A 9,745-nucleotide genomic window follows, 5' to 3' on the forward strand; every position below is an offset into this window, starting at 1 on the left:
TCTAGATCACGTGAAGTAATTACCCCCCTCTACTCCTCCTTGGTCAGACCTCATCTGGATACTGTGTCCAGTTCTGGGAGGTATTAGGAGAAGCATCGAGTCTAGATCACGTGAAGTAATTGATCCCCTCTACTCCTCCTTGGTCAGACCTCATCTGGATACTGTATCAAGTTCTGGGAGGTATTAGGAGAAGCACAGAGTCTAGATCACGTGAAGTAATTATCCCCTCTACTCCTCCTTGGTCAGACCTCATCTGGATACTGCGTCCAGTTCTGAGAGGTATTAGGAGAAGCATAGAGTCTAGATCACGTGAAGTAATTATCCCCTCTACTCCTCCTTGGTCAGACCTCATCTGGATACTGTGTCCAGTTCTGGGAGGTATTAGGAGAAGCATAGAGTCTAGATCACGTGAAGTAATTATCTCCCTGTACTCCTCCTTGGTCAGACCTCATCTGGATACTGTGTCCAGTTCTGGGAGGTATTAGGAGAAGCATAGAGTCTAGATCACGTGAAGTAATTATCTCCCTCTACTCCTCCTTGGTCAGACCTCATCTGGATACTGCGTCCAGTTCTGAGAGGTATTAGGAGAAGCATAGAGTCTAGATCACGTGAAGTCATTATCCCCTCTACTCCTCCTTGGTCAGACCTCATCTGGATACTGTGTCCAGTTCTGGGAGGTATTAGGAGAAGCATAGAGTCTAGATCACGTGAAGTAATTATCCCCCTCTACTCCTCCTTGGTCAGACCTCATCTGGATACTGTGTCCAGTTCTGGGAGGTATTAGGAGAAGCATAGAGTCTAGATCATGTGAAGTAATCATCCCCTCTACTCCTCCTGGGTCAGACCTCATCTGGATACTGTGTCCAGTTCTGGGAGGTATTAGGAGAAGCATAGAGTCTAGATCACATGAAGTAATTATCCTCCTCTACTCCTCCTTGGTCAGACCTCATCTGGATACTGTGTCCAGTTCTGGGAGGTATTAGGAGAAGCATAGAGTCTAGATCACATGAAGTAATTATCTCTCTCTACTCCTCTTTGGTCAGACCTCATCTGGATACTGCGTCCAGTTCTGGGAGGTATTAGGAGAAGCACAGAGTCTAGATCACGTGAAGTAATTACCCCCCTCTACTCCTTCTTGGTCAGACCTCATCTGGATACTGCATCCAGTTCTGAGAGGTATTAGGAGAAGCATAGAGTCTAAATCACGTGAAGTAATTATCCCCTCTACTCCTCCTTGGTCAGATCTCATCTGGATACTGTGTCCAGTTCTGGGAGGTATTAGGAGAAGCATAGAGTCTAGTTCATGTGAAGTAATTATCCCCTCTACTCCTCCTTGGTCAGACCTCATCTGGATACTGTGTCCAGGTCTGGGAGGTATTAGGAGAAGCATAGAGTCTAGATCACGTGAAGTAATTATCCCCTCTACTCCTCCTTGGTCAGACCTCATCTGGATACTGTGTCCAGTTCTGGGAGGTATTAGGAGAAGCATAGAGTCTAGATCACGTGAAGTAATTATCCCCCTCTACTCCTCCTTGGTCAGACCTCATCTGGATACTGTGTCCAGTTCTGGGAGGTATTAGGAGAAGCATAGAGTCTAGATCATGTGAAGTAATTATCCCCTCTACTCCTCCTTGGTCAGACCTCATCTGGATACTGTGTCCAGTTCTGGGAGGTATTAGGAGAAGCATAGAGTCTAGATCACGTGAAGTAATTATCCCCCTCTACTCCTCCTTGGTCAGACCTCATCTGGATACTGTGTCCAGTTCTGGGAGGTATTAGGAGAAGCATAGAGTCTAGATCATGTGAAGTAATTATCCCCTCTACTCCTCCTTGGTCAGACCTCATCTGGATACTGTGTCCAGTTCTGGGAGGTATTAGGAGAAGCATAGAGTCTAGATCACATGAAGTAATTATCCCCTCTACTCCTCCTTGGTCAGACCTCATCTGGATACTGTGTCCAGTACTGGGAGGTATTAGGAGAAGCATAGAGTCTAGATCACGTGAAGTAATTATCCCTCTACTCCTCCTTGGTCAGACCTCATCTGGATACTGTGTCCAGTTCTGGGAGGTATTAGGAGAAGCATAGAGTCTAGATCACGTGAAGTAATTATCCGCCTCTACTCCTCCTTGGTCAGACCTCATCTGGATACTGTGTCCAGTTCTGGGAGGTATTAGGAGAAACATCGAGTCTAGATCACGTGAAGTAATTGATCCCCTCTACTCCTCCTTGGTCAGACCTCATCTGGATACTGTGTCAAGTTCTGGGAGGTATTAGGAGAAGCACAGATTCTAGATCACGTGAAGTAATTATCCCCTCTACTCCTCCTTGGTCAGACCTCATCTGGATACTGTGTGCAGATCTGAGAGGTATTAGGAGAAGCATAGAGTCTAGATCACGTGAAGTAATTATCCCCTCTACTCCTCCTTGGTCAGACCTCATCTGGATACTGTGTCCAGTTCTGGGAGGTATTAGGAGAAGCATAGAGTCTAGATCACGTGAAGTAATTATCCCCTCTACTCCTCCTTGGTCAGACCTCATCTGGATACTGCGTCCAGTTCTGAGAGGTATTAGGAGAAGCATAAAGTCTAGATCACGTGAAGTAATTATCCCCTCTACTCCTCCTTGGTCAGACCTCATCTGGATACTGTGTCCAGTTCTGGGAGGTATTAGGAGAAGCATAGAGTCTAGATCACGTGAAGTAATTATCCCCTCTACTCCTCCTTGGTCAGACCTCATCTGGATACTGTGTCCAGTTCTGGGAGGTATTAGGAGAAGCCTAGAGTCTAGATCACGTGAAGTAATTATCCCCCTCTACTCCTCCTTGGACAGACCTCATCTGGATACTGTGTCCAGTTCTGGGAGGTATTAGGAGAAGCATAGAGTCTAGATCACGTGAAGTCATTATCCCCTCTACTCCTCCTTGGTCAGACCTCATCTGGATACTGTGTCCAGTTCTGGGAGGTATTAGGAGAAGCACAGAGTCTGGATCACGTGAAGTAATTATCCCCTCTACTCCTCCTTGGTCAGACCTCATCTGGATACTGTGTCCAGTTCTGGGAGGTATTAGGAGAAGCATAGAGTCTAGATCACGTGAAGTAATTATCCCCTCTACTTCTCCTTGGTCAGACCTCATCTGGATACTGTGTCCAGTTCTGGGAGGTATTAGGAGAAGCATAGAGTCTAGATCACGTGAAGTAATTATCCCCTCTACTCCTCCTTGGTCAGACCTCATCTGGATACTGTGTCCAGTTCTTGGAGGTATTAGGAGAAGCATAGAGTCTAGATCACGTAAAGTAATTATCCCTTCTACTCCTCCTTGGTCAGACCTCATCTGGATACTGTGTCCAGTTCTGGGAGGTATTAGGAGAAGCATAGAGTCTAGATCACGTGAAGTAATTATCCCTCTACTTCTCCTTGGTCAGACCTCATCTGGATACTTTGTCCAGTTCTGGGAGGTATTAGGAGAAGCATAGAGTCTAGATCACGTGAAGTAATTATCCCTTCTACTCCTCCTTGGTCAGACCTCATCTGGATACTGTGTCCAGTTCTGGGAGGTATTAGGAGAAGCATAGAGTCTAGATCACGTGAAGTAATTATCCCCCTCTACTCCTCCTTGGTCAGACCTCATCTGGATACTGTGTCCAGTTCTGGGAGGTATTAGGAGAAGCATAGAGTCTAGATCACGTGAAGTAATTATCCCTTCTACTCCTCCTTGGTCAGACCTCATCTGGATACTGTGTCCAGTTCTGGGAGGTATTAGGAGAAGCATAGAGTCTAGATCACGTGAAGTAATTATCCCCCTCTACTCCTCCTTGGTCAGACCTCATCTGGATACTGTGTCCAGTTCTGGGAGGTATAAGGAGAAGCACAGAGTCTAGATCACGTGAAGTAATTATCCCCTCTACTCCTCCTTGGTCAGACCTCATCTGGATACTGCGTCCAGTTCTGAGAGGTATTAGGAGAAGCATAGAGTCTAGATCACGTGAAGTAATTATCCCCTCTACTCCTCCTTGGTCAGACCTCATCTGGATACTGTGTCCAGTTCTGGGAGGTATTAGGAGAAGCATAGAGTCTAGATCACGTGAAGTAATTATCCCCCTCTACTCCTCCTTGGTCAGACCTCATCTGGATACTGTGTCCAGTTCTGGGAGGTATTAGGAGAAGCATAGAGTCTAGATCACGTGAAGTAATTATCCTCCTCTACTCCTCCTTGGTCAGACCTCATCTGGATACTGTGTCCAGTTCTGGGAGGTATTAGGAGAAGCATAGAGTCTAGATCACGTGAAGTCATTATCCCCTCTACTCCTCCTTGGTCAGACCTCATCTGGATACTGTGTCCAGTTCTGGGAGGTGTTAGGAGAAGCACAGAGTCTGGATCACGTGAAGTAATTATCCCCTCTACTCCTCCTTGGTCAGACCTCATCTGGATACTGTGTCCAGTTCTGGGAGGTATTAGGAGAAGCATAGAGTCTAGATCACGTGAAGTAATTATCCCCTCTACTTCTCCTTGGTCAGACCTCATCTGGATACTGTGTCCAGTTCTGGGAGGTATTAGGAGACGCATAGAGTCTAGATCACGTGAAGTAATTATCCCCTCTACTCCTCCTTGGTCAGACCTCATCTGGATACTGTGTCCAGTTCTGGGAGGTATTAGGAGAAGCATAGAGTCTAGATCACGTGAAGTAATTATCCCTTCTACTCCTCCTTGGTCAGACCTCATCTGGATACTGTGTCCAATTCTGGGAGGTATTAGGAGAAGCATAGAGTCTAGATCACGTGAAGTAATTATCCCCCTCTACTCCTCCTTGGTCAGACCTCATCTGGATACTGTGTCCAGTTCTGGGAGGTATTAGGAGAAGCATCGAGTCTAGATCACGTGAAGTAATTGATCCCCTCTACTCCTCCTTGGTCAGACCTCATCTGGATACTGTGTCAAGTTCTGGGAGGTATTAGGAGAAGCACAGAGTCTAGATCACGTGAATTAATTATCCCCTCTACTCCTCCTTGGTCAGACCTCATCTGGATACTGCGTCCAGTTCTGAGAGGTATTAGGAGAAGCATAGAGTCTAGATCACGTGAAGTAATTATCCCCTCTACTCCTCCTTGGTCAGACCTCATCTGGATACTGCGTACAGTTCTGAGAGGTATTAGGAGAAGCATAGAGTCTAGATCACGTGAAGTAATTATCCCCTCTACTCCTCCTTGGTCAGACCTCATCTGGATACTGTGTCCAGTTCTGGGAGGTATTAGGAGAAGCATAGAGTCTAGATCACGTGAAGTAATTATCTCCCTCTACTCCTCCTTGGTCAGACCTCATCTGGATACTGCGTCCAGTTCTGAGAGTTATTAGGAGAAGCATAGAGTCTAGATCACGTGAAGTCATTATCCCCTCTACTCCTCCTTGGTCAGACCTCATCTGGATACTGTGTCCAGTTCTGGGAGGTATTAGGAGAAGCATAGAGTCTAGATCACGTGAAGTAATTATCCCCCTCTACTCCTCCTTGGTCAGACCTCATCTGGATACTGTGTCCAGTTCTGGGAGGTATTAGGAGAAGCATAGAGTCTAGATCATGTGAAGTAATTATCCCCTCTACTCCTCCTGGGTCAGACCTCATCTGGATACTGTGTCCAGTTCTGGGAGGTATTAGGAGAAGCATAGAGTCTAGATCACATGAAGTAATTATCCTCCTCTACTCCTCCTTGGTCAGACCTCATCTGGATACTGTGTCCAGTTCTGGGAGGTATTAGGAGAAGCATAGAGTCTAGATCACATGAAGTAATTATCTCTCTCTACTCCTCTTTGGTCAGACCTCATCTGGATACTGCGTCCAGTTCTGGGAGGTATTAGGAGAAGCACAGAGTCTAGATCACGTGAAGTAATTACCCCCCTCTACTCCTTCTTGGTCAGACCTCATATGGATACTGTGTCCAGTTCTGGGAGGTATTAGGAGAAGCATAGAGTCTAGATCACGTGAAGTAATTATCCCCTCTACTCCTCCTTGGTCAGACCTCATCTGGATACTGCATCCAGTTCTGAGAGGTATTAGGAGAAGCATAGAGTCTAAATCACGTGAAGTAATTATCCCCTCTACTCCTCCTTGGTCAGATCTCATCTGGATACTGTGTCCAGTTCTGGGAGGTATTAGGAGAAGCATAGAGTCTAGTTCATGTGAAGTAATTATCCCCTCTACTCCTCCTTGGTCAGACCTCATCTGGATACTGTGTCCAGGTCTGGGAGGTATTAGGAGAAGCATAGAGTCTAGATCACGTGAAGTAATTATCCCCTCTACTCCTCCTTGGTCAGACCTCATCTGGATACTGTGTCCAGTTCTGGGAGGTATTAGGAGAACCATAGAGTCTAGATCACGTGAAGTAATTATCCCCCTCTACTCCTCCTTGGTCAGACCTCATCTGGATACTGTGTCCAGTTCTGGGAGGTATTAGGAGAACCATAGAGTCTAGATCACGTGAAGTAATTATCCCCTCTACTCCTCCTTGGTCAGACCTCATCTGGATACTGTGTCCAGTTCTGGGAGGTATTAGGAGAAGCATAGATTCTAGATCACATGAAGTAATTATCCCCTCTACTCCTCCTTGGTCAGACCTCATCTGGATACTGTGTCCAGTTCTGGGAGGTATTAGGAGAAGCATAGATTCTAGATCACGTGAAGTAATTATCCCCTCTACTCCTCCTTGGTCAGACCTCATCTGGATACTGTGTCCAGTTCTGGGAGGTATTAGGAGAAGCATAGAGTCTAGATCACGTGAAGTCATTATCCCCCTCTACTCCTCCTTGGTCAGACCTCATCTGGATACTGTGTCCAGTTCTGGGAGGTATTAGGAGAACCATAGAGTCTAGATCACGTGAAGTAATTATCCCCCTCTACTCCTCCTTGGTCAGACCTCATCTGGATACTGTGTCCAGTTCTGGGAGGTATTAGGAGAAGCATAGAGTCTAGATCACGTGAAGTAATTATCCCCCTCTACTCCTCCTTGGTCAGACCTCATCTGGATACTGTGTCCAGTTCTGGGAGGTATTAGGAGAAGCATAGAGTCTAGATCATGTGAAGTAATTATCCCCTCTACTCCTCCTTGGTCAGACCTCATCTGGATACTGTGTCCAGTTCTGGGAGGTATTAGGAGAAGCATAGAGTCTAGATCACGTGAAGTAATTATCCTCCTCTACTCCTCCTTGGTCAGACCTCATCTGGATACTGTGTCCAGTTCTGGGAGGTATTAGGAGAAGCATAGAGTCTAGATCACGTGAAGTCATTATCCCCTCTACTCCTCCTTGGTCAGACCTCATCTGGATACTGTGTCCAGTTCTGGGAGGTATTAGGAGAAGCACAGAGTCTAGATCACGTGAAGTAATTATCTCCCTCTACTCCTCCTTGGTCAGACCTCATCTGTATACTGTGTCCAGTTCTGGGAGGTATTAGGAGAAGCACAGAGTCTAGATCACATGAAGTAATTATCCCCTCTACTCCTCCTTGGTCAGACCTCATCTGGATACTGTGTCCAGTTCTGGGAGGTATTAGGAGAAGCATAGAGTCTAGATCACGTGAAGTAATTATCCCTCTACTCCTCCTTGGTCAGACCTCATCTGGATACTTTGTCCAGTTCTGGGAGGTATTAGGAGAAGCATAGAGTCTAGATCACGTGAAGTAATTATCCCTCTACTCCTCCTTGGTCAGACCTCATCTGGATGCTGTGTCCAGTTCTGGGAGGTATTAGGAGAAGCACAGAGTCTAGATCACATGAAGTAATTATCCCCTCTACTCATCCTTGGTCAGACCTCATCTGGATACTGTGTCCAGTTCTGGGAGGTATTAGGAGAAGCATCGAGTCTAGATCACGTGAAGTAATTATCCCCTCTACTCCTCCTTGGTCAGACCTCATCTGGATACTGTGTCCAGTTCTGGGAGGTATTAGGAGAAGCATAGAGTCTAGATCATGTGAAGTAATTATCCCTCTACTCCTCCTTGGTCAGACCTCATCTGGATACTTTGTCCAGTTCTGGGAGGTATTAGGAGAAGCATAGAGTCTAGATCACGTGAAGTAATTATCCCTTCTACTCCTCCTTGGTCAGACCTCATCTGGATACTGTGTCAGGTTCTGAAAGGTATTAGGAGAAGCATACAGTCTAGATCACGTGAAGTAATTATCCCCTCTACTCCTCCTTGGTCAGACCTCATCTGGATACTGCGTCCAGTTCTGAGAGGTATTAGGAGAAGCATAGAGTCTAGATCACGTGAAGTCATTATTCCCTCTACTCCTCCTTGGTCAGACCTCATCTGGATACTGTGTCCAGTTCTGGGAGGTATTAGGAGAAGCATAGAGTCTAGATCACGTGAAGTAATTATCCCCCTCTACTCCTCCTTGGTCAGACCTCATCTGGATACTGTGTCCAGTTCTGGGAGGTATTAGGAGAAGCATAGAGTCTAGATCATGTGAAGTAATTATCCCCTCTACTCCTCCTTGGTCAGACCTCATCTGGATACTGTGTCCAGTTCTGGGAGGTATTAGGAGAAGCATAGAGTCTAGATCACATGAAGTAATTATCCCCTCTACTCCTCCTTGGTCAGACCTCATCTGGATACTGTGTCCAGTACTGGGAGGTATTAGGAGAAGCATAGAGTCTAGATCACGTGAAGTAATTATCCCTCTACTCCTCCTTGGTCAGACCTCATCTGGATACTGTGTCCAGTTCTGGGAGGTATTAGGAGAAGCATAGAGTCTAGATCACGTGAAGTAATTATCCTCCTCTACTCCTCCTTGGTCAGACCTCATCTGGATACTGTGTCCAGTTCTGGGAGGTATTAGGAGAAGCATCGAGTCTAGATCACGTGAAGTAATTATCCCCTCTACTCCTCCTTGGTCAGACCTCATCTGGATACTGCGTCCAGTTCTGAGAGGTATTTGGAGAATCATAGAGTCTAGATCACGTGAAGTAATTATCCCCTCTACTCCTCCTTGGTCAGACCTCATCTGGATACTGTGTCCAGTTCTGGGAGGTATTAGGAGAAGCATAGAGTCTAGATCACGTGAAGTAATTATCCCCCTCTACTCCTCCTTGGTCAGACCTCATCTGGATACTGTGTCCAGTTCTGGGAGGTATTAGGAGAAGCATAGAGTCTAGATCATGTGAAGTAATTATCCCCTCTACTCCTCCTGGGTCAGACCTCATCTGGATACTGTGTCCAGTTCTGGGAGGTATTAGGAGAAGCATAGAGTCTAGATCACATGAAGTAATTATCCTCCTCTACTCCTCCTTGGTCAGACCTCATCTGGATACTGTGTCCAGTTCTGGGAGGTATTAGGAGAAGCATAGAGTCTAGATCACGTGAAGTCATTATCCCCTCTACTCCTCCTTGGTCAGACCTCATCTGGATACTGTGTCCAGTTCTGGGAGGTATTAGGAGAAGCACAGAGTCTAGATCACGTGAACTAATTATCCCCTCTACTCCTCCTTGGTCAGACCTCATCTGGATACTGTGTCCAGTTCTGGGAGGTATTAGGAGAAGCATAGAGTCTAGATCACGTGAAGTAATTATCCCCTCTACTCCTCCTTGGTCAGACCTCATCTGGATACTGTGTCCAGTTCTGGGAGGTATTAGGAGAAGCATAGATTCTAGATCACGTGAAGTAATTATCCCCTCTACTCCTCCTTGGTCAGACCTCATCTGGATACTGTGTCCAGTTCTGGGAGGTATTAGGAGAAGCATAGAGTCTAGATCACGTGAA

This window comes from Phyllobates terribilis, unplaced genomic scaffold (assembly GCF_046119375.1).
Source record: "Phyllobates terribilis strain yellow unplaced genomic scaffold, ASM4611937v1 Scaffold_9__5_contigs__length_417890890, whole genome shotgun sequence".
Classification (NCBI taxonomy): domain Eukaryota; kingdom Metazoa; phylum Chordata; class Amphibia; order Anura; family Dendrobatidae; genus Phyllobates; species Phyllobates terribilis.